Source organism: Taudactylus pleione, unplaced genomic scaffold, assembly GCF_031769625.1.
Source record: "Taudactylus pleione unplaced genomic scaffold, aTauple2 ptg000350l, whole genome shotgun sequence".
In the NCBI taxonomy this organism is placed as follows: domain Eukaryota; kingdom Metazoa; phylum Chordata; class Amphibia; order Anura; family Myobatrachidae; genus Taudactylus; species Taudactylus pleione.
Genome location: NW_028284751.1, coordinates 740,697 through 767,093, shown reverse-complemented (window position 1 = coordinate 767,093; position 26,397 = coordinate 740,697). Strand labels below are relative to the sequence as shown.

General features: G+C 46.2%; 1 protein-coding gene across 1 annotated transcript in view; it reads right to left on the bottom strand.

Moving 5' to 3' along the window:
• FRMD6 (FERM domain containing 6) overlaps nucleotides 1-23,828 on the bottom strand; it is a 209,875-nt gene extending 186,047 nt beyond the window's left edge. The window contains exon 1 of the mRNA XM_088444163.1: nucleotides 23,436-23,828. The gene's annotated coding sequence lies outside the window, so the exon portion shown is untranslated. The remainder of the gene's footprint in view (nucleotides 1-23,435) is intronic.
• Nucleotides 23,829-26,397: the final 2,569 nt, after the last annotated feature.

Below are 26,397 nucleotides of genomic sequence, written 5' to 3'. Positions count from 1 at the left end.
GATCTGCAAATTGTTATCCTGAACTTTTATATGTTCAGGATACAATCACCGGATATATTAAGCTGCGATTTCAATGACCACTGGAAAACCCACCACATCCCGACCAAATAATATTGGATCCCCTTGCTGGACAGATGGCTCAATTCACACACCTTGGGCTTATTAAGACACAGAGCCGGATTCAGAGAGGGCTAGTAATACAGCCGAGGTCGCAGCTGCATAGTGGTTGCGAGAATATGCAAATGCTCATCTCCGCCTTCCCTTTGTGTGGGACGGTGGGATGGATCGTACGAGCGGTGAGACGCTCCCCACTTTCAGGCTGCGAGGTCTGTGCATTTGCGATGGTGACCGTAAACACGTTAACATCGACAGAACATCGGTCGAATCATCAACACTTGCAGTAGCCTAGGGAATACTCTATCTACTCTCCTCTCTAATCAAAATAAAAATGGTTCCCGAAGGTGCGGATTTGCGACTGAGCACGCAGCAGCGTTCCCAGACACGCCCATGACCCTCCTATAACACGTCCATGAAACGCCCCCTTTTTGCCATCATTTTAGGTCACCTCCCAGTCTTCACCCTGATAGGCCCTTCTCAAGTGTTAGCGATGCCATAGGCAACTGCGAACGGCATCGCAGACATTGGTATGCGCACAGTAAGGGCTCTCAAGACTTTGCGCAGTAGCAAAACATCGTTCACCTGCGTAAATATCGGCACCGTGTCCATCTCTACACCAGGCCCAGAGGAAACAAACACAAGGAACTACCCATATGTCCTATCAATAATGGGTATGCCAATATGGCAGTGATTCTAACTTGTTCTCTATACTTAGATCATTGCCCACTGCAGTCACATTGTCATGTGAACGACACTGTGACACCTGTAACTAGCAATCTGATGAGAATGTCTTTGATTTAACTCTTCCTTGGATGTTCAGTGTGCATCTTGGATATTCAGTGTCACTGGGTGGACCTCATCCTCTGCCAGACATTGCTCTTCTGGCTTCAGACATTTTTCCCTACACTTTTTTATATCTGAGATCCATTGTCTTGCAGTTCTCCTCGCTCCCCCAACTGCCCCCTGCATTTCCAGCTCCTCACACTCCTGCCCACGGCTGTCTATTTCTGTCCATTGATGTTTTGGTAACTTGGCCGTCCAGAAGGTGCTCATAGCCGGGGGGGTTAACGCTAGACATTATGGAGCACAGGTCAGACTTTGTCTTCCCAGATGGGCTAGTGGCCTTGCTCCATAACTCTTTTCTCTCCTCTGCTCCCTGCTGCCCTAATGGGATGTCTGCGTCCTCCTTACTACTATCCCTGTCCTAATTACTACTTCTTCCATTAGCTGACAAACAGAAACAAATTAGACGGACAAGAGAGGGAGCACACAGTGCCCCCCCCCGTTCACATGACGCCACAAAGAGCCCCTAGTCCACATTATGAAATCCCACCGCTACTCGCCTCCCTGTGATATCAAATCTTGGAAGCCGCAGGCTGAAGCAGTAGCTTTGAAGGAGAGCCTGCCATGGCCATACCACTGGTACTGCCCCAGAACTTCTTCTACCTCTTCCCTGCCCCTCTCTCTCTCACCTCCTCTTGCCCACACTGATGTGTCGCCTGTCACGGCATCATCTGTTGCAGCCTGTGTGTCGAAGTCCGTGGGCAACCGCCCCAGCTGCCCTGTTGTTAATCCAGCACTGTGTATACAGACCTGTATATTGTTCTCGGAATGTTTATAATAAGAGCACAGTGTCCTTAGGTCTGTGTTCCACGATGTGCCTTGGCCCATATCATGCCACAAATGAATGTAGCAAGGCCGGGCATGCCCAGACGATGCACCCATTGAGGGAAAGCCTGTATGCAGCAAGTCAGCCAGATTACACATGTAAGAAGAACCACCCATCTTTCTAGAAAAATATACAGTAGCTTTGATTCTTAATTCCAGAATCTGTGGGCACTACAGGTAAACATCGGTGATGCGGTGACATACATGTACATGTTACATCAGAGAAAGAACATGAATTACTTACAGCCAGGTCCATTGTTTATCACATTTCTCTATCTGTGAAATCTTGTTGGCCCAATAAAGAGAGTGCTGTACAGCGTGCACATGAAATGCACTGGGCACAGGACCGTATGCAATGGGTATGTGGCTAAGGGGGCACTGGGCTGGACATAGTCCTTTATATAGTTACCATTGAGCACAAAATATATAATAAACACAGGACAATTTGATGAGCATTTGACTGTTGTGGACCGAAGACCATTTCGTTGGGTACCGATCATATAGATGGCTTTAGTTTAGACTGGTACAAGGGTGATCAGTCTGGCACATGGCCATATCTGGATGACAAAAGGGCCTGTAGTGAGCATGAGACTCTTATGTTGGCTATGGGGTTGTAAATAGTGGGGATTGAACAATGACTGGCAAAATGCTGATATATACAGGACACAAAACAGTACAGCGTCTAGTGTGAGGGGCATGGGACTGTACGGGGGGGTCTGTGATACTGTCTGCTAATCACAGTGTTTCATTTGTTTCCCATACTGTGTACGTTGAGTTTATTTTACATTGCCTGCTAGTATTTTATATAAATGGGTATTTATATGTTTCATCTAAACCAGCCCTGCAGAGTTATTGTTGAATGGTCGAACTGTTAACTTAAATCATACTTGCCTACTCTCCCCAAATGACTGGGAGACTCTGGAAAATCGGGTGGCACCTCCGGCCACCTGGAAAAGTGGGCAAGTCTCACAGCCCCCCCAGCAGCCAGGGGTGCAGGGCCACATTGACGCGAAACACTTCATCATGACCTCGCCTCCTGCTTCACACAGTAATCTCACCCGCTCCGTCCCCAGGGCCACACCAAGCCCTCCTTAAGCTGCGCCACACCAAGGCCCCTGCCCCCGCTGTGTCGACCTGGACAGAACAGAAAGTTCTGCTTTGATGAGGCACAACATTGCTCTTATCAGGCTGGTCCTCCTCTAACTACCAGCCAGAAGCTCTCCTCCCTTTTGCCTCCACATTCCTGGAGAGTATGGTTTATCCCCGACTCCCCTCATTCCTCACTTCCCTCTACCTTCGGGACCATGGTTCACGTCTCGCTCAATGTACAGAAACCGCCAGCACTAAGGTCACCAATGGCCTCCTGCCAGAGCCAGTGGTGACTTCTCTATTCCCATCCTTCTCGATCTATCCTCTGCCTTTCGTTTGAAGGTTCCCCAGGTAAGAAGGCCCTCACAGTAGATCTTGATGACTAGAAGGTGAAGCCCCCACTGTGCATCCACCCTCTCCCTAGTACAATCTGCCCTTGCAGGATACACCCATTGTCATGTCAGCATTCATTGATCTAAGCAGCATTTCAATCACAATCTAATAGGCTGTATGATAATGGCCAGACATTAGCATATAAATGCCGGTGGATAAAGTTGCACGTTAATTGTAATGAGCTACAAGTTTGTCATTTGTTCCAGATAACAGCTGCAGTATCACTGAATACAAAACAGTGGGTTAAAAAAAATAATTACATTTTATACATAGAAACAGGGTAAAGGTATTGTTAGGCACAAGGCTCTGCTCAGGATGGCTCCTCTGAAGACATCTACATTGCTGTCACAATATGCAAACAAGCGGTGTAGTTATATTTTGTCGACATGGTCGTAATGGTGATTTTGAACATGTCGGCACATGTGAAATGTTGACACATTTATAATGTCAATAAACGTCCCTGGTGGTCTAGTGGTGACTTACCTGGTATGGCAGGCCCCACGGCTTCAGCGGTGTCTCCAGTACGGTGGTGACATCAGGATGACTTCCGGCTGATCCTGCATTGATTATGGCAGTAAGTATGACTAACTCCAAACCCTCCCCATAGTGCCTAACCTCCCCTCCCACAGCGTAACCCTAATGCTCTCCCTACTGCATAACCATTACCTCCACTCCCACAACCTAACACTAACCCTCCCCATAGTGTCTTACCCCAACCTCCCCTCCCACAGCATATCCCTAACCCTTCCCCTACTGCATAACCATTACCTCCCCTCCCACAACCTAACACTAACCCTCCCCATAGTCTCTAATCCCAACCTCCCCTCCCACAGCATATCCCTAACCCTTCCCCTACTGCATAACCATTACCTCCCCTCCCACAACAAAACCCTAGCCCCAGAGCCGTAACTAGTTTATTGGTGCCCTGTGCCAGAGAGAGCATTGGTGCCACCCCCACCCCCATTTTTTAAATAAGGACATAAGATAGTGCACCTGAAAAAAGGGCCATGGCCTCATGGGAAAGGGCCAGAGAAGAGATAGGGGAGGCCAGGAGATGCTGGGGATAAAATAAGAGGAAGCTACAAGTGACTAACGTTCAGGGCTGATGCTGCGGCTGGGAGGCCCGGTGAAAAGGCTCCCCTGGCAGTGGCATCTGCCCCATGCTAGAAAAAATCCGGTGCTGGTTCTGGAAAATACAGGGGAACCCCACTAATTTTTTCCCCCTGTATTTCCAGAACCAGATCAGAGCCCAGTGCTGGTTGCGCAGAATACGTCATTTGTCCCCCGTATTTTGGCAACCAGGGCTGGTTCTGACTAGCCCGGTGCTGGATGTGCTTACATACGGGGGACCCCTACGTCGCTTGTCCCCTGTATGTTGCCCAACTAGCACTGGGTCCCTAAAAGCCCAGGGCTGGTTGCTCTTTGGGGGGGGCATTTTTTTTTAAACACTTTTTTTATTCGTTTTTCACAGATGCACAGATGGTTTTCCCTGAATCATCCCTGCATCTGTGCTTATTGTATTACAGACAGATGCATGCATCACGGATCTCCCCGTGTGTGCATCAGTCTTTTTTTTTTTTTTTTTAACAAATGAAGCCGCTCATACGACGGATGCACGATGCATCGTGTAGTGAGATCTTATGTACATCGTGTGTCAATCGTGTGGCCGGGACTGCCAGGGAGCTACCGGGGAGATGAAGGGAAAATGGCATGGTGAGTCGTATCGGCCCTCATCGTGTAGGTGTATGGCCAGCATTACCCTCTCCCAACTGCCTAACCTCAACCCTCCCCTCCACTCCCGCAGCCTTACGCCGTCCCTCCGCTTCCACAGCCTAACCCCAACCATTCAATCCATGCTAATGTTGACATTGCACATGATTAGATTGTAATCTGCACTGGGGCAGATATTCTCTGTAATGCTGGGTACACACTGGCCGATATATTGGCCGATCAATTGATTGGCCAATATATCGTGCCCCCATCGGCTATTGTGTACAGCCGATATGTTTGTGAACAACGTCCACAGACATATCTGTCCATCGGCAAGTGTGTATGGGTGATCAGCCGATCGCCCGTTCACAGGGGTGCCGAGGGGGTGGGGGGAGCCGCGAGCGAGTACTACTTGCCCGTGTCCGGCACAGCTCCCCATCCACAGCAGCCCAGCACACGCTGCTGTGTGCTGGGCTGCACAGAGAGACTGTCCAAGGCTGCTAAAGCAGCAGCCCGAGCAGTCTCCTATGCCAAAGGGGGGGAGCCATCACGCTGATCACCCCCTCCATTGGCTGTGTTTGCTGGGCTGAGGGGCACACAGCGCCCCCCTCCCCAGCTCCATGTCGCAAATGTTTGTTTATTTTCTCAAAGGGGGCGTGGCCATGACTTCCGGGATCAGGCCACGCCCCCTACCCGTCCCCAGTCCGGTCTGACCCGCTGCAGCATGCAGATGATGGTTGTTCAGTGTGTATGAACCACCATCATCTGCAGATATATCGCTATAGTGTGTACCCACCTTTAAGCACTGCGGAATAGTGTGCACTATAAATAACTGCTAATAAATAATAATCAAACACAAGGTGGGTTTAGCTTTGATGCAGTGGCGTCCCTCCCCGCGGTGACACCCGGTGCAGGGAGGGTTGTAGTGTGCGTGGCAAACGCGGGCGCACTCTTGTGGGCAGGGGCGTGGCCTCATGGTCCGAACCCCGTTGTTATCAATTCAGGGGGTTCCCGGAGGTGCGGATTGCCTCTGGGTACCACTCCGTGTGCAGTGCCGGCTCCCTCGATGTGTCAGGAGCAGAGGCTGTAGGTAATGCTACAGTGCAGCACCTGGCTCCTGTCATGGAGGAGTCAGCACTTTGGTGTCACCCCTCCTCGGGTGGCACCCGGGTACGGCTCGCACCCCCCAGTGACACCCACTGCTTTGATGTACACTGATATGCAGATTTTTGCACCACGACACACATTTCCTTTGCAAGGAGGCGCTTTTGTGTGTTGCGCAGACCAATGATGCACACCGATATAAAAAAAAACACCCAAGGTGCTTTATGTTGCGCAATGGGCGCGCTTCATAAATAACATCCGACGTGTTCCCAACAGCTGAGGCCCAACACGAAAGGCGCCGTCACCTCAATCTCACGTGACTATCCTTACATCATTACATTACTAATGATAAAACCATGTGACGCCTTTCCATAAACAGCATTAAATACCAGCAGTGGGCTGGATGTAACCTTAATTATTTCCAAATCAGTCAAGTAGTAACATAAATCCTAATTTAATCCCATGGCAGGCAATTACATGTTTCTGTAATAACTTGAACAGGCATCAGTCAATATTTAACTCTTTAGAAGTGATCAAACATTTACCCGTCAGACGAAAGGCCTGGAAGGTTGCTATGGCTTGTTGTCCCTCGTGTGCGCTGCTGAAAGACTCGGCATCTTTGATATATGGGATCTCCCACTATTATGCTCTTTGTGAAATTAAAAATACATCTTCAATTAAAATGAAATGCTTGACACCAATTAGCGCTCTTTATATAAGATTTATGGATTATACACACGGTCAGATGTGTCAGATGAACGATTGAACGATCTGAACAATTTGATGAACGATTTGACCAACGATTTGAACTATGAACGATTTTTGACTGCATTAAAATGAATGGAATCGTCCAAATCTGACTGCAAACACATCAGATGTCAGATATCGTTATCTGACCATCGGGAACGCGCATCGTTCATCGTTCAGACATGTCAAATTTTCCTTCAGATATGAACGATTGAACAATTTTTTAAATCGTTATCGTTCAGATCTGAAGAAAAATCTGACCGTGTGTATGCACCATTAGTTATTCCGGCGCAATCAGGTAATATTAAAAAAAACAATCAGATGGTATCTTTCCTCTGTGATGTGCGGGAGTTCTAGAGAAACACAAATGTAATGGACGTATTCCCTCAGAACATAGCGTATTAGTGGTTTTACCTCCAGGGGCCGACTTAGAGCAGGCAATGTGGGAGTTCCAAGAGAGCAAGTAGGTCGCGCGTTCACCGAACGTTTCTCACCTCTGCAAACCTGCGCTCATTTGAATCACAGACCTGAAATCACATTGGGTTGCGCAAATCCAACAAAACAAACAGGCGAACATTTGCTGGGGAGCCATAAAGGGGACCCAAATGGTGCAGATCTGCTCTTAAATGTTTGGAATTACCCCCTGTACCTCTATGGGTCAGGCATTCATTGATTGCACAACAGGGTCCAGCGTGGGAGCTGCCGCCCCATAGTCATTATGGGCCTGATTTGGAGGTGCACGCTATTGCAGCCGTGACTACTACCTTTTCTGTAGCGTGACTGCGTGTTTATGCTAATGCCTCTGCCATTGGGATTCGTACAGAGACACCCTCTAGCCGCAGCGCTAATTTGCCACTGTGGATATTAAGACGCACCGTATGAGATTGCACCATCATATAGGCTATAATAATCCGAGCTCCTCGGCGCTCACTGGGCCCTAGTTGAGAGCTTAGGTTACCTAATGGATGATCCTGCTGGCTGCAGAAAGGAAATACTGGTGACTGGCGCTGTAAATTAATGCACGTGTTCGCTGTGTTTTGTTGACATTCATGATGTCAGCATGCAATGTTTAGACACCATGACGTCGACAGGTACAAAATATCGACAGACAAAATGTTGACATATTCAGAATGTCAACATGAAAAATGCAGACACTGACCAGATATGGCATGTAATGTCAATGCCAAGTTTTCAGCCTAACCCCTAACCCTAAAATTTCTATTACCGACATTTTGACTATAGACATTTAACACTGATACATTAAGACCATGGGGTAAATACATTTACCCTATACCTATGAGTCTTCTGCTTTAAAAAATAACAAAACAAGCAAAGAATAAAATAAAAACGTGTGCATAATATATTTGGAGCCGAGCCAGGGACCTGCTGTCATAGGCAGACATTAAAGGATGGATGGTTTAGAAGCAGGGAGAGGTGTTAGATCAGCTGGCAGGGATTAGTGAAGATGATAGATTTGTAACCTTCTGCGCTCTTGCATGGTGATTGCACCCTGGGAGCAGGGGTAGAGGAAATGTTCATATTATAACTCAGCTTTGCATAAGAGGGGAGGGTATAGCAACACAACACGTAGAGGGAGCCTGTGCTGTAACACGTCCTGGGCCACTTTGCAGGGTGATTCATCCTGTGTGAGATGATGCTCTTTCCTTCATGAACTCTACGTATAGAACTGACTCCAATGGTGGAATCACCAGAAAAAGGATGGGCATCAAAAGGACCCACTGAATTTGTTGTGGCATTGCCGCCATTGCAACATGCCTTGCGATGGCAAGTAGCCATCGCCTGTAAACTATTTGATGGCATGCTGTTAGGCATACTCAGTCGACAACTGAAGGAGCTCTGCTATGGACACTTCCTGGCATACGCAGCAGAAGGGAAGTCATCAGTTGCCGGAGCACCATCGGAAGCAGGGTGACTAACCCTTGGTTTACAACGACCATTCCTACGCCAGAGCAGCCCATGCAGACAGGGCAGAAAAGAGCCTGGCGGGGCCCGGGTAATGACAGGGAATGTAATGTAATAAGATGTGGCCATGCCTCCTGCAAAAAATAAATGACATTATTATCCACAGTGGGAGCCATTTTGACCCTCAGCCAGGGTCAGATCCAGAAGGGGGGGTGCGATTGTTCTCTCTCCCTCTATGTGGTGCATGCAGCCTCTCTCTACTCACTGCAACCCAGTGCTGCTGCCACTGGCAGGAGGAGGCGGCGGATTTGGGCCCCCGCCGTGCCCCTTCAGCAAGCCTGGGCAAACAGTACCCCTCCACTCTTGGCGCCTCTGCATACGGATAGGAGAGAGGACTTAGCAATGCTCTTCCGAGAATGCTCCGGGGCCCAGGCAAGCACAATTTAGTCCCTTCTGGGGATTCAGTTCTTGAAGTCAAAAGAGTACAGCAGGGCCTTCTGGAGCGAATAGAGCAACAGTGACGTCCCCCCAGCTCCGGATTATCCACAAGCAACCCAGACAGCCACCTAGGTCTCTGTGAGGTATAGTGGGCCTGCCAGCCACTCAAATATTAAAAAAAAAAAATTTTATTTAGAAAAAGGCCCATGGAGGGATTTAATTGCAGTGTGTGAGTGTGTGTGTATGTGTAGGGGTGGTTGCTTAGAGAGTTCCGCAGGGCCAGCACTTTGGGGTACTGGTAGGCTGCAAACCCAAAGGTCTGCTCAAAATCACAGTTTAGTGGGGGTGGAGCTTCCTGCACATCACGCTCTGTATTCTTAGCCAATCACAGGAGTGACTGAGACTGGTACTTCGATGAGTCTATCTTTGATTGCCTCCATTGATGGTGCTATAGGTGGTTTATATTGAGGACAGGAAACCATTGATAAGAAACCATCTGTGAATGACACCACTGACTGCCATCAGTGCAGCAGTGCTTGCTGACAGGGGGGGCGGGACAATCAGGAACGGGGTGAGGCTATGTGTGTCGCATTGCTGGTGGGGTTTAGCACCAGGGTTAAGCACTGCCAGCTGGGGAAAAGAAAAAACACCATAGCTGTACTCTCTGCAAACCATGGCAGAGAACCATATGAGTGGAAATGGTCCTATATATTTATTAATTTCGTTTTACCCCTTTGTCATGGTTTCACACAGGCATATTGCAGCAATAAGGCCTAATATATGACCCACTTTTATATATCCTCCTGTACTTAACAAGGCAAAATAAGTATTAAAGTCTATTTTAGTAGTTACATTTTACATGCTGATTACATGCTGTATATGAAATTAGAGGTTAATAATACTGTAACACATCTGCATTGCTGAGCTTACTGACAGTACATTGACTTTACACTTCAGAAGTCACCACAAACACTTTGCAGAGGTGCAAAATCCAAACTCTGGTTTAATTAGACTGAGTCATACACGAGAAGGAAAAACATAGCGGGAGACAGACTGATCTACACCATCTTTGTGTACGAGCCCAAGTTTCTAATAACCCCAAAAACTGCAACTATGTTCTCGCATACCAATATATATTCTCGTTCTCGCATACCAATATATATTTTTTTCTCTCTCTCTCTCTCTCTCTCTCTCTCTCTCTCTATATATATATATATAATAAAGTCCCCGGTTTAGCGGTACGTTCGTTCGGGCTAATCTCTTGAACCACTGGACACATTTTTAATGGGGTTTTTACTATCCTATACAGCAGTGGCCGAGGAAGGTTTAGGTGTATAAGCCACTCATCTGTGACAAAAGGGAGCCGCGCAGTGACGATTTTACTGAAGCGAGTCACAAAAAAAACTTTTGTGCTGTGTGAGTGACTGCTGCTGCTTTTGGGAGGGGGGGGTGAGGGCTGCACTCTGATTGGCTCTCACAGTCTCAGAGAGCCAATCAGAGATAGCAATGTGTCCTGTTGCTTAGCAGCAGCCTAGAGAGGGGAGGGAGTCAGTGACTGAGCAGGGTCATGTCTGAGGCAGACAGAGAGTGGAAGACAAACCCATGAAGATGCCCTGATGCAGATACAGTAGACAGGAAGGAGCCAGTGGAGGCATAGCTATTCCATACAATGGTGGCAAACATCAGACTGCCACCATGAAATGGTAAAAATACTACAATCGGAACAAAACATTGATGGTTAGTAACCATCGGCTTCTTATACCATCCCTATGCTGAACCTACAGGTGGACTCCAGCCACCGCTCCTCCACCGTGAAGTGCTCCCTCTCCAACATGATGTTCCCGCTCATCCACACACCCTTGGTGAACTGGAGACACCTCCCATGGAAGGAGTGAGAAGCAGGAGGCTGTTGTGAGATGCAGGAGGCTGTTGTGAGGTGCAGGAGGCTGTTGTGAGGTGCTAGAGGTAGGAATAAGAAGCAGGAGGCTGTTGTGAGATGCAGGAGGTAGGAATAAGAAGCAAGTGGCTGTGGTGAGAAGCAGCGGACTATGGGGCTGATTCATCTTAGGACACATTTGTGTATCCTAATGCAGATTCCCGCGTTTGCAATCCTGCATACAGACTGGCAACAAACTCATTGATCGACAGTCTGCACGCCATTTGTGGGTGGGGAGGGGTGGCGACGGCCTCCGTTTCCCGAAAGGAAGGCGTGTCGCCGCTGTTGGGGGGAGGGAAGAGGCCAGGATCTCTGTCGGCTGACAGAGATTTCCTAACCTCTGTCTCTCATCTGCGGCGGCCGGCTTGCGTCACCCCATGGGGTGTGTATATATATATATATATATACATATATATATATATTGCAATATATATAATATTACATTATATATAATGTAATATATATAATATAATGTATATCATGTGGTTTATGCTATAGTGAAAAAACATTACACCCTCTAAAAATAAAGCTGGAAGAGCAGATGAATAATATCAGGAAATCACTGTCTATCAGCTCATTATAAATAAAGCAACGATTGTTCAAAAAATCCATCATAAAATTTGGGGCATTAGAATGTATAAAGCCTTAATGGAGGAACAGGAACCAAGGGCCTGATTCAGAGATGGTCGCTGTAGCAACAGTCTTTGTACACCTGGGCTCACATATGCTACGGTCGCTGGAGGCGTCTTGTGCGAATAGGCACCTCCTGCTGGTTTCTGTGATCCGCTGGAGCGTCCAAAGACCAGCATCGGATCATCCGTGTGAGCATTTGAAATCTGTGTCAGAATACGCAGACCCTTGCCTTAATGCGCCTCAAAAACGGGGCCGACACTCCAGCGTTTTCAGGAAGGCAGACCGTGGCCGCCCCACATGGCTCTTCACCTTACCGGGCACTGTGGCAATTGTCGCATTCACAGATCCGCACACGCGCAGCGCCGGTCCAGTGCATGAGCCAATCAAAAACATTGATGTAAACATGGTGTTTATGAACATCTCTGAATCGTGCCCCAAGATCAACAGTTGGGTGTTTACGAAATATAAGGTCTATAAATTGACACCTAAAGGTCTAAATACGGACTTTGAAATAAAGTGGTTTTATGATACTGACCATATTTTTCCTGGTTTTTTTCATTTCTCCCCATTTTTATGTTTGCTTTTATTGGGGCCTATTCATCAACACTAAAATATCGATGGAGGTAATTAGGTTTAGAGCTCGCATGGAGTTCTACCTAATTACCGGAGGAATACATCATTCCTCCTCTCCATAACTATCTATTCCGAAATGCTGTCATTTTTGCGATGATAGCTATTCAGGAAATAGATACATTTCCCTGCCTACACTACCGTACCGCAGCTGTACTCAGTGCTGCGCATGCACCGTTACGTTCACAAAAGCGGCGCATGCGCAGCACTGATTACAGCTGCGGTAACTCTGTGTCTGTCCGGCACTCCCCCCTCCGCTCCCCTCCCCCTACCTACCTGGCCGCCTGGACCCCGACAAGCTGCAGCCGCGGACCCCGACCTCCCGCCCGGCTTGCTGAAGATTTTATTTTTATTTTTTTAAAACTTTATAGTTCTTTTTTTTTACTTTACTGTGTTCTCAGAGCAGCAGCCGGAGCCTGTGGAGGGACCAGGGAGCGCCAGAGGGAGCCGGAGGCTGACCTGCCCAGCTGAAAGCGGGTAAGTGTAACCCGCTGTATGCCACCTGAGGATGGCGTATAACACCATCAAATTCCGAAAATACATAATTTTCGGAATTTGATGAATAGCCTAATTTCTACATCCCCATACTAATGGAAATTAACGCAGGCGGATGTAACCAGGAGATATCAGTGATATCTCCTGTGTTAAGTGTGTTAATGAATACTAAAATAACGGTAATTAAGGAAAATGTCCTTAAAACCATTATTTTAGTGTTGATGAATAGGCCCCCTAATCTTAAACTATGGTCCTCATTTATCAACGAGTTTTATCATACGCAATGAGTGATAAAATTAGTTGCGTATGATAAATGATGCTCCAGCCAATCAGCTCCCAACTGTCATCGGTTTGAAAAAATGACAGTTGGGAGCTGATTGGCTGGAGCATCATTTATCATATGCAACAAGTTTTATCACTCGTTGCGTATGATAAAACTCGTTGATCAATGAGGACCATAGTAAGGTGAATGGCATGATATGGCTTTTGTTGTGTGAATGTTCTGTTCTCAAGTGCAGAGATTTCAGTGACAGACAGTATATTCTCCCTCTGGGGGCACATTTTCGGCGCTTCACTCAAAATGGTCACCTGGATTGTAATAATTTGGTGTTTATGGTTATTATGGGGTCTATTTACTAAGCAGTGTTAGGAGACAGAGTGAAAAGTGATAAGAAAGTGATAAGGTGCCAGCCAATCAGCTCCCAACTGTCATCTCACAGGTTGTGTTTGAAAAATGACAGTTGGGAGCTGATTGGCTGGCACCTTATCACTTTCTTATCACTTTTCACGCTGTCTCTTAACACTGCTTAGTAAATAGACTCCTATGTGATGATAATAGTGTTATTGCAATGTGGTAAATTTGTTACAAAATCCAATATAAATATCTATATCCTTGTTGGATGGGGGAGTTACCTTTACGGTGGAACGCATTTGCGTTTCAGCACATTCACGATGCCTCCCACCCAATAGTGAAGTATTCCGAGGTGAAACGCACATTGCAGGGTCCCCTCTAGGCTCCGTCTCATGTGTTTCCACCTCATACGAACTTGTTGTCATGTCTTGAACAGAATCTTCTGCTGTCTGTTCACTAGTCTGTCACACATGGAATTCGGAACTGCATCTTTGCTTGCTGTAATTGCTAGATCATGACTATCCATGTATGTGTTATTATACATAATTGTATTTATGTATCTGGTAATACGTTTATTATATAAGTCATATCTGTAAGATGCTTGTCCAGCGCTGCGGAATCTGCGTCACTCTATAAATGATGTCAGAGTATGCGCTAATAAGTTCCAAATATATCATTCTATAACGTGGCCCAACAGCAAAAGCATTTACCCACATGTGGCCGTACAGATTGAGTCTTCCACATTCAAATATTCCAAAATACAAAAGTGAAATCTTTGCTTTTTGATGGTTCAATGTACACAAGCTTTGTTTAAGGCACAACATTTTAAAAATAAAGTTTAAAATTAACTTCAGGCTTTGTGTATAAGGTGTATATAAAACATAAATTCATTCTGTGTTTAGGCCCAGAGTTTGGGAACTCCTGGTTTAGCCATTAAGATTTTCTTTGCACTTAATTTTGGAACCTTTGGTGTGGCAGAACACATGCTGAAATGACAGGTGGCAACTGAATGCGCAAGCCGTATAGTCAAATACAGCCTATCACTGACACCCATTGTTGACACAGGCAGCCATTTTGTGCAAGCAGCAGATGTCCTCTGTAGGAAGATGGAGGGATTTGATTTGTCATAATCCCCCCCCCCTTCCCCCTCAATAATATGGTGGCACACATTTTTCACATTCACAACAAATAAATATATCTGTTCATATCTAGGGGCCCATTTATCAACGAGTTTTATCATATGCAGCGAGTTTTAAAACTCTGTGCATATCATACTCGACTACTCTCTTGGGACGGCCCCCCGGAAAGGCAGGTAAATCTCCCGGCCAGCCGCCTACCTTCCCCGCACCTTCCACACAAACCCCCACAGCAGGGGGACCAATGATGCGTCATAGTAATATCGGCATTGTGTAGTGGGGTCGGGGCCAAAATTATTAGATCACATGGCAGGCTTGCAGGGTTTACAGGGCTGGGAGCGTGACGCGGTCAAAGGGGGCGGGGCCCGGCACCTGACGCAGTGTTGGGGGCGGAGCATGGGCGTGACAGCGTGATCGCGTCTTCGTGGCTCCGCCCCCGGCTGCACAATGCCGTGATTAATGGCATTGTGCAGCCGGGGGCGGAGCCACAATGACGCGATTCAGAGCGAATCGCGTCACCGGCCCCCCTGCTGCCGGGGTTTTTACTTAAAAGTGCGAGGGGGGATGCGGACACATCGCCGGGAGGATTGCCTGCCTTCCCGGGAGGTCGGGAGTGGCACCCGATTTTCGGGAGGCTCCCGACCAAATCGGGAGGGTAGGCAAGTAAGCCACATGGCCACGCTCCCCGCTTCGCCCCTCATTTTGTGCCACCCCCCCCTTATGCCGCACCACGCATCCCGCTATGCCGACCTGGCTGACCCCTTCCCAGAGGGGGTAGGCAGAATGTCGTCAAGCATGGTGCATATGATAATGGTGCACCAGCCAATCAGCTCCTAATTGTCATCTGTTTGAAAAATGACAGTTGGGAGCTGATTGGCTGGAGCATCATTTATCATACGCCACCAGTTTTATCACTCGTTGCATATGATACATTCATTGATAAATGAGCCCCCTACTTACATTATAAGCAAAGCAGAGTCATCGGAAAGGAGCCTATTCAGACACATTCACAGCTTTATTTTGCTTTACTAAGGAAAACAATTCTGCTGTGAAGTACAATCTTACTTTGATTATTTATCCACAAAGGCATTAAACTGTCTGCTTTCCTTACATACAACAATTTTATGCCTTCTTCTTAAAGAACATTCATTCATTTTCAATTATAATAGATAGCTGAAACTGCTGACAAACCTAGACATGGCCATTTTTACTCCAATGGGGATCGCTGAGACATCCATTGTATTGGCCTATATTAGCACAAAGTTAAATTAGTATTGAAGAATTATGCTAATTAACCTTTCCGAGTACAAACCACCAAATGTTGTCTATAGATATATATATATATATATATATATATAGCACATTCTGATTCCAGCCTCTTCTATTTCTTGGTTTTTAAATGGGATGTCTACAGACTGGGGTGATGTCGTTCCGATTTGGGCGATTTGGCCAAATCGGAACGACAAATGAGGCATATCATCAGTTTGTATGACCGATTTGCACGCTCCCGCAAAACATAAAATAATAAATAAAGCTTAAAGACAGAAAGTATAGATCAATTAACCATTATTATCCGAGTTATATTATTAGTTTATGAAATTCCAGGCACATCTAAGTTACGTAGTTAGGATGTCGACAATCACTGTTGAGAATGTCAAATGTAATGGTGTCAACATGGTCGAAATGTTGCCACACACCATGTAGACATCTGCAAAATGTCGACATGGACAAAATGGTGATATATTATATGCGGAATTATTCTACTACTGATATTTTTATGTCTTCATTTTAAGTTTTCACCAGCCGTGTGACTTCATTTGTGTTTATTATTTAAGTACATTTGTATTTATTTATTTATTTTAACAAAAAGTGATTCCTTTTTTGGTCTTTTTATTTATTAAATAGCCCTAAAAGGTTCAATTTTATATTGTCCCTCATTCTGATCGGGGCTGAAAAAAAAAATTGGCGCAACTGAGTGATGCACCACTTCCCAACAATACTGGCTGGCAGCAGTAAGCATCACTGGCTAGTCTGGGTCCCTACTTCCTACACATAAGGCAGGAATTGTCATCGCCGGGTGGTGGCACTGAGGACCTCATTCAGAGGCGGTCGCAAGAAGCGATCGCTCTCTCTGAATGAGGACGGCCGCTTCTTGTTTTTTGGTGCGGCCTCCTGGTTGCAAGCTAAGCTGTAGGTTATCACCCACAGCTTAGCTAGCGACCAGGGTGATGGTCGCGATGGTGATCACCATCGCGACCATCGGGGCTTGCCACCAGACCCTAAGGTTTCGTCTGGACAGTCGTAAGCCCCAGGGAGCTTTCTGCTCTGATGGAGCAGGAGGCTCCCCACTGACATCACTGATGATGTCAGTGCGGCCGCCCACAAAACGGTAGGTGTTCCTTAAGGAACGCCTCCATTTTGGAAACCACCCCCCCCGGCCCGCATACAAAAAGGGGCGAGCTGTCGATCAACATCGACAGCCGCCCCTTTTGTAGCAAGCTCCGGAGCTGGACCTGGTTGCGAGCACATCGGTGCTTGTGACCGGGTCTGAATGACCCCCTGAGTCTGTAAGTCTGGTCTGTGACTCCCAAGTGCAGATTCATTAAAAATAAAAGGATACAAATTTCATACAACTTTCACAGGAAAAAAAAATGCTCTATTTTAAAATGAAAGCATTTTTTATTTTTGCTGCATTTGCAGTGCTGTCTGTCCTAAAAATGTGGTAATTATTCCCCTTGATGAAATGGCCACTGCACCCTGTGAGGAATTAACAGATCATGCACAATACAGTTGTTTTCGTGTGTTTCTATTGGCGCCTCCATTTATCAAGAGATTTATGCAGATATTTTTTATCTATACTTTAATTTGTGCCTCATATATAAGCCAAATCTGGTTCCACCCGACTTCGAATAGAATGGACATACACAAAATGCGTAAATGCTCTCCTGCACATGCGCTATATGCAAAAAGCCAGGGACAAACGCAGGATTTTTACAGGGGGGTTTACACACACGCACACACACACACACACACACACACACACACACACACACACACACACACGCACACACACACATATATACTGTATATATACTGTATATATAATACATGCATATGTCATACATACCTTACACACACACCTACTGTATGTCACACATACCTTACACACACACTTACCTTGCAGCAGCTGCAGGTAGGGATGGCCATCGACCATCGATGATTCGTAATCATCGATGGTTTATGGCCGATGTTGAATGTTTTCCCCATGGGAGAGAACAGATGGTGTCCCTCCATCGATGCAAGAACATAACTGATTAGTTTATTTTTTTACAAGGTGCCGGGACACTGAGCATAGATCCGCCCCCGACACCCATAAAGCCACGTTCCCCGGTTCTGATAGGCCCACGGGCCAGTCAGTCATAGAACAGGGATGACCATCGGTTGGTGAAGCCATCGATGGTCATCCATTACAAAGGTCCGTGTTCAATTGTTTTCACACCTGCGATACTTTTTCACATGCCGGACTTTTCGCAGATGTCACCAGTTTTGCATGCGAAAAAGTATCGCGCACGCTCCCACCATTCGCCGTATTCAATTACAAAGGACGCAAAAACGCATCGCGGTGAGAGTCTAACGGGCGAAAAGTGTTGTCAGAATTGGGGAAATCAGCCTGACACCCCCCAATAGATGCACTAACATTGGGGATCAATCTAGATGTCCCCGATTAGCCCTACTGAAGCTATTTGGGGTACTTAAGTGCTGTCATTTGCCTCTAATTAGCGTCTTTGCACAAGTGGTGAAGAATGGCATAAAGCAGTATTTTTTGGTGAAAATAAGTATTCCTGTCAAAATTGGGGTACTTGAAAATGGGTGCAAGCATAGTTAAAAATCGCTAACGTGAAGTGTTAAGTTGCGCAAAAAACGCACCTTCAGCAAACACCTGCAGTAAAAAAACACCTCCCCCATACTTGCAGACCCTCGCTAGTTTTTGCGTTTGTACCCCCACTTTGTACTTTTTTTCCCCCATTTTCAAAGTGCTTTTTTGGGGTGTTCCTCTTTGTTTTTGCGTTTTTTACGCAGTTATCCTTTGGGGGGCTGTACAAAGGGTGCAGAGTGGTTTCCGCACCTTTGCACCCTAAAACCGCAATTCTGCACTTTTTTCCACCAGGTATTCACACGGGAAACTTTTTTGCCTATTACATTGCATTGACTTTCCACGTACACGAAAAGTCTTTGCAGTTGAATACAGCGAATAGTTTCCGCATGGAGAAAAGATGCAATCGGCGATACTCGGCTTTCCGCACTTAATTGAATACGGCCCATAGTTGGTTACCACAGAAGATGGTGCTGCTCTCCAGTCTGTTAGGGGGGGTTTCTGGGTACTCAGAAACCCCCTCTGCTTGTGTTAGTGCAAAAAGCTCACCGTTTGCGACCGTGCTATGAAATGCGTCTGAATTCGAATCAGTCCCCTTGTGCGCATCTCTGAACCAGCCTCCCCCAGTGAATAATGAACTCAAATTTTGTATCCCCAGAGCTTCTTCTCCACTTCCACTGTGATAATTGCTATGGAGACAGGCTTAGGGCAAAATTTACTAAGCTGCGGTTTGACGGCGGTTTCTATTCTATTCCAAACCCCGGGGGTTTGGTGGCGGTTTTGCAGCGGTTTCTAAATGACAGCCCTGTGCTATTCTATTCTAAAATATGTTTTGACGGCAGTTTTGCAGCGGTTTTGGCCTTAGTAAATCTGCAGATAGTAAAACCGCCGCCAAACCACAATCAAACACATTTTAGAATAGAATAGAACAGGGCTGTCATTTAGAAACCGCTGCAAAACCACCACAAAACTCCCGGGGTTTAGAATAGAATAGAAACCGCCACCAAACCCCTGGGGTTTAGAACAGAATAGAACCCGCCACCAAACCACCGCTTAGTAAATTTTGCCCTTAGAATGATTGTTGTCACTTCATGACGGTTGCAAAGACAAACTAAACATTGAAAAACCTGCCCCAAAAGGTGAGTAGTGGACTACAGAATGCACTGCAATATGTTCTGCATTATAGATAGGTGAGATAACAGCCCGTTGTGACTTGCTTTGCCAACAGTAATTTCAATGTCACTGTACATAAATATGCTTTCAAAGGGAGATGAAAAACTAAGGGCCTGATTCAGACCCACTCGCGAGCGGCTGTCCGCTCGCAAGTGGGTCGATGGTGTGCACTGCGCATACGCACGACGGAGGGAGCTCCGTCGTGCGCATGCGCAACACGCGACGAGCGAAGGACTTTCCTTCGCTCGTAGTGTCTGATCAAATGGGGCGTGCTGTCGATGTTGATTGACAGCACGCCCCCTTTGGTGGGCGTGCCTCCCTGACGGGGGCGTTCCCAAGGGAACGCCTACCGTCAGAAGCCGGCCCCACTAACATCACTAGTGATGTCAGTGGGAGTGATTTTGGCTCTGATAGAGCCAAAATCACTCCGGGCCTTGCGGTTGAGAGACTCAACCGCAGGCTTCGGCTCGCAGTGGCGATGGTCGCGATGGTCAAGACCATCGCGATCATCAACCTGCACGCTCGTATATGCTGTGGGTGGTGACCCACAGCTATACGAGCGTCCAGGAGGACGCTCCATAATTATGTAGGTGGGCCCTGATTCAGAGCGAGCGCTCTGGTCAGAGTGTCCGGCTCTGAATGAGGGCCTAAGCCCAAACCTCTGCCTCTACCCACACTCAGGGGTCTATTATCACTTACAAACGCAGGTGAAAACCATCATTTTCACCTACGTTTAGAGAAATTAAGTTTTGGGGCCATTCATCAAAAAGGTAATGCAGGAGATATCACAGATACCTCCTACTTACCTTTCTCTCCCTATGTGGCCCGAGAAAACTTACCCCAAATTTTCACATTTCCAGTAGAGAGGGCAAATATGCTCCTCCGCTGTGTGTAGATGATAGGTTTATTTGATATCTGTAATACAGTATGTAAATTGTGTTTAAATTCTGAGTTTGACAGAAGTAGGGGGGGTCCTGCATTAGTCTTCATCCCCATGAGCTTTAAAAAAAATAAAGAACATGCAAATGACATCCGACATGGCTGTCACAAGTAACACATGGGGTATTTTATAGCTATTTTTAAACCAGGTCCCTTGCTATAAGTCATTACGATTCCACTTCTAGGGATTCAGCAATGTTCTTACGCCTAGAGCCGGCCTGTCTCGCTCACATCTCCCTAATGGTATGCAATATCTCTAACACCATTGTCAGACTGCAAAATCATTCCCGAGGAAGATTTATCAAAAGAGGTTTTGTGTCTTCCTGTGAATGTTAATACCGGGGCTAAAAATAGCTCGCACTCTGGTGTGCTTCCATCACGCATAAATGGGATCCATTAAACAAGTTTAACCCATTTGAAAAGTCAGGTCATTATTATATTTCATTTATAAAGTGCCAACACTTTCCGCCGCGCTGTGCTGTGACTTTACTTTGCCCGTGTATGGCGCTAGGAAGTGACCTTGTGTGGCTGAGGATTTTATGTTAATTGGATTAAATAAGATATATAATTCTATAAATATGGCTATATATTAATTGACAGAATTGCAACGATTTGTTGTGCAGCCAAGTGCAAACCATCATGCTCAATTTCAGGCCGATAGATGCTTCTTACAGCATCCTGGAATAGACAGGAGGTTTGTTGTGCATAGGACAAAAAACGTCCTCCCCCATTACAATTGTTTTGCGTGTGTGTATCTTACTAATAGTTCTATATATATTATAATTATATTAGATATTATATAAGTCTTATCCATTGTCTAATCACTTGCAAGATACATATTCTAGTAGAGTGTATCCAATAATCCCCTTTTCTTCAGCTTCTCCATCTTATGGGGGCTTGGAGTAAGTAGCCCCCTTACTCTCTTTTCTATCTATTACTAATTCTACATTCAGCAGTGACTCTGGGCCTGTTTCAGCTTGGATCGCAGTTGCTAAGACGCACGCAATCGTCCGATTGTTGCGTTCTGCACAAGCGTAATGCATCGCAGTGCACGAACCGGCCACTGTGATCAGGACTGCGATCGCAGAGGCCACGCAGACCCATCGTAGAGTGATTGACTGGAAGTGCCGTCTGTGGGTGGTGATGGGGGGATGGTCGGGCGAACGCAGGCGTGCCAGTGTTTCTGAACGCTGTTGAGTGCGCGTGCATAAATTATGCACTGCTATCGCCTGCGCAGCCTGAGGTGTCATAGCGTGCGCGGCTGTTAGCAATTTCTGAGTAAGGTCAGGTCATGTGTAAGTGTTCGTATGGGTCCGATGGTACTCGATTGTACCGATGGTTTCGCTATTCTGCTAAATATTACGGATGTGCGTATGGTAAAGTGGGCGTCCTTATGTGGTGCTAAGTTTGCATTGTGATCGCAGTGGTTTGGCTTGCTATCGCAGTCGAACTGTGTGCGTACGCGGCATTGCGATCTGTAGTGAATCAGACTCTGTATTCAATATTCTCCCATAGCACAGGGTGAAAAGTCCATGGTATTTATATTGGACTAAAACATTCGCTTTTTCTGTCAGAGGGACCTTTTATATTCTCTGATTGCAAACAACCATTCATTTTTGATGTATAGATGTCCCATCTCCTTTGTCCTGCTTTCTCCTTTGATGCTTAGAGATTGTGCCTACGTTATATGCCTGTAATAACTAAGATTATTATGTACTTCATAGTTATCCCCCTCCAGTTCTATTTTAAAACCAAATTGGCGCCTGCTCTTCTGTTTCAATTCCACAGTCGTGCAAGGTGTACAACATTATTTACGTGACTGACGATTCCGTGTGTGCGCCGTCAGTGTACTCTAACTTGCTCTTGAGAGGTGATAGTTTGGGATGTTTCTCAGGTTATTTTATCCCATTACTGTCTACTTAGTGTGTTAGCACATCTTCCTATATACAGGTTGAGTCTCCCATATTATCCAAAATACGGAATATTCCAAAATACAGAATTCTTTGAGCACAACTGAAATAGTGACACCTTTGCTTTCGGAAGGTTCAGTCTACACAAACTTTGTTTAAGGCACAAAATTATTAAAAAATATTGTACAAAATGTCCTGCAGGCTGTGTGTATATGGTATATATGAAACATAAAAGCATTCTGTGTTTAGACTTGGGTCCCATCCCCTAGATATCTCATTATGGTATGCATATACTCCAAAATATGGAAAAACCCTACATTATTACATGTTACAGTATTTATAAAGCGCACACATATTCCGCAGCGCTCTACAGAGAATATTTGGCCAATCACATCAGTCCCTGCCCCAGTGGAGCTTACAATCTATATTGCCTACCACATGCTCACACACTGCGGTTAGTTTTGTTGGTAGCCAATTAACCTACCAGTATATTTTTAGCGTGTGAGAGGAAACCGGAGCACCCGGAGGAAACCCACACAAGCACTGGGAGAACATACAAACTCCGCACAGTTAGGGCCATAGTGGAAATAGAACCCACAACCTCAGTGCTGTGAGGCAGTACACTGTCTGTGCTATATCCAAAATATTTCTGGTCCCAAGCATTTTGGATATGGGAGACTCAACCTGTACTATTTAAATTGCAAGCTCTTTGTGCAAGGGAACTCATACTTACTCTTGATCGTGCTGCACTTTTCCATTACCTACCACTTGCAATTCTGTACAGAACTACGTATACTGGCGGCACTATACAAATAAAAAATATGTATATATTATATACACACTAATATGCCATAGACTTCTAATGACAGTATTACAAAGGTGTGCTTACCCTTTGTTGCTTTTCGATCTGAGGAATGCAGATTTTAGTCCATGATAAGCATACAAGGGACAGGCGTGAACCAGGGTCAGAATAATAAATCCACTGTGGCCGCTGGGTTCCCAAAGATAAAGCAGGAGAAGTTTGTGGTCTATGCGACAGAAGCTCTAATTTCCCATAGAGTATATTGTGCAACAGCAAGGTGCTCTGAGGAGCTCTCAGCCAGCCAGACCCGGGCTCGGTCACATGCCCTTACCTGCCCACAGGGCGATGTTGGGGGCTTTGTAACTTTGCAGTATTCAATGTCCTATGTGACCATCCAGGGTGTAATGTGTCGGTTTGCCAACCCTGACACCTGCTGTTTACGCTACGACTGTCACAGGCAACAAGGCAGCAAATCGCTACTTTTCCAGCTAATGTACCAGATCTTTCTGAGCTGAATACATTTCTGAGATCAAGCTAGGACTTGCATCTATGTGGAGGAAGGAGACACCAGGATTAGTGGCAGAGCGAGAATGTATGTTTCCTAATATGGGCACCCAACATTGCACAAGGAGAGTGATAGTAGAATAAGCACCTGTCTCCGAGGTATAATACCATAACATATACCACACAGACAGGGCAGCTACCAGCGGTGCAAGTCAGGGATCTGCACAATTAATCATTTATCTTAGGAGCTGAATAAAAAACCATAACTGAGCACTAAAGGCAAAAGTGCTGAAAATATTATGAGCGATAGTTATGATTTAACATAGAATTTAAAGCAGCGATCCCACATAGAAAGTTTATTCCTTCAGCTATCCCTCCACTAATCGTTATCAGCTTTTTAAAATCTTTCAGAGGGTGGTAAATAATGGCTGCTAATTGCACAGACACAAGGCCGCAGCTCTCAGCATTGTGGCGATATAACAACAACCTAATGCTGGTACTCACCGGCCGATATATTGTCCGATCAATTGATCGCCCAATATATCTGCTGCAAGTCGGCCTGTTTGTATAGGCGATATATCTGTGAACCGCGTCGTTCACAGATATATCACATTGGCTGAGCAGCACAGCCGATGGACAGATATGTCAGCAGACATATCTGTCCATTGGCAAGTGTGTACGGGCGATCAGCCGATCGCCTGTACACACGCTGCAGCAGCCACGGGGAGGGGGGCAGCCCCGCCCCCAATCCGCCCCCAGGCCAGCGGGACCCGCGGCTGCCTGCAAGATTATGGTCGTTCAGTGTCTATGAATGACCATCATCTTTAGATATATCTGCAGATATATCTGTTAAGTGTGTACCCACCTTATATCAACAATACAACATTACCCCTTAAGCACTCGCTAAATGGATGTCATCCTTTCAATATTTAACAAGCAGCGGTAATGTAAGATTACCTCAGTTTGTCACTGGATTGCTCAGGAATGGTTGGGAGGGGTGCACCTTCTGTGGGGTGGTGTCCTTGTTCGTCCGCACTGGTCGAACGTACCTGGAGCCGGCCCCGAGGCAGTGGCTGCTCACAGAGTCAATGTAACGACCGATAGTGCATTGATGGTGGAGAAATCGGACCCACCAGCGCACTTGAGCATTGTTCAGATATGCAAAGTGGGTGTCACAGGGTCTGCTCAGTCCATCGCATGGATGTGCACAAAAGAAAGTTAGGGAGCGGATGCTATTTTATCCTTTTTATACGGACTGTCCACGCGAGTCTCCAGTGCATTCCAGTAGCTGGGGGAACAAACAGGAACAATTAAAACCTTAATGGTTCTTGTTATTTATCAAACTGTGGGGTCCATTTACTAAGCCTTGGATGGAGAAAAAGTGGACGGAGATAAAAAACCAGCCAACCAGCTCCTAACTGAGCGTGTTGTATACAACCGCATTACCACCTTTCTTTCCTCCCACTCCCTCCTTGACCCTTTTCAGTCTGGCTTCCGTTCTATCCACTCCACTGAAACTGCCCTCACAAAAGTCAGCAATGACCTTCTTGCTGCTAAATTCAAGGGCCACTACTCTCTACTCATTCTCCTGCTGCTTTCGACACTGTGGACACCCTCTCCTTCTGTAAATCCTTCACTCCCTTAGTATACGTGACACTGCTCTCTCCTGGCTATCCTCCTACCTCTCTGACCGATCTTTCTCTGTTTCCTCTCATGACTCCTCTTCCCTACCCCCACAGCCTCTTACAGTAGGTGTTCCCCAAGGTTCTGTTCTTGGACCTCTCCAATTCTCACTCTATACATCCTCACTAGGTGAGCTCATTAGCTCTTTTGACCTCCAATATCATCTCTATGCTGATGATACTCAGATCTACCTTTCCTCCCCTGACCTCTCCCCCTTTCTCCTCACTCGTGTCTCCAACTGTCTCTCTGCCATCTCTTCCTGGATGTCTCAGCAATTTCGTAAACTTAATATGTCTAAGACTGAGCTGATCATTTTCCCACCCTCCCACATAACCTCACTTTCCACCATTTCTTTATCAATTGATGCCCCAACTATCTCTTCTAGCCCCAAAGTGCGCTGTCTTAGAGTTATCCTGGACTCCTCCCTCTCCTTCAAACCACATATCCAGAATCTCTCACAGTCCTGTCGTTTTCATCTTAAAAATATTTCCAAGATTAGACCCTTTCTCACCCAGGATGCCACTAAAACCCTCATACATTCACTGGTCATCTACAGATTGGACTACTGTAACCTCCTCCTATCTGGCCTCCCCAACTCCCTTCTCTCCCCTTTCCAGTCTGTCCTCAATGCTGCTGCTCGGCTCATCTTCCTCTCAAAACTCTCTGCATCTGTCTCCCCTCTCCTACAAGCCCTCCACTGGCTCCCCTTCCCTTTCAGAACCCAATTTAAGGTTCTCACACTCACTTACAAAGCCCTCAGCCATTCCTCTCCCATTTACATCTCTGATCTCATCTCCCTTCACTCTCCTGTCCGCCCTCTTCGTTCAACAAATACACGCCACCTCTCATACCAATTGATTAC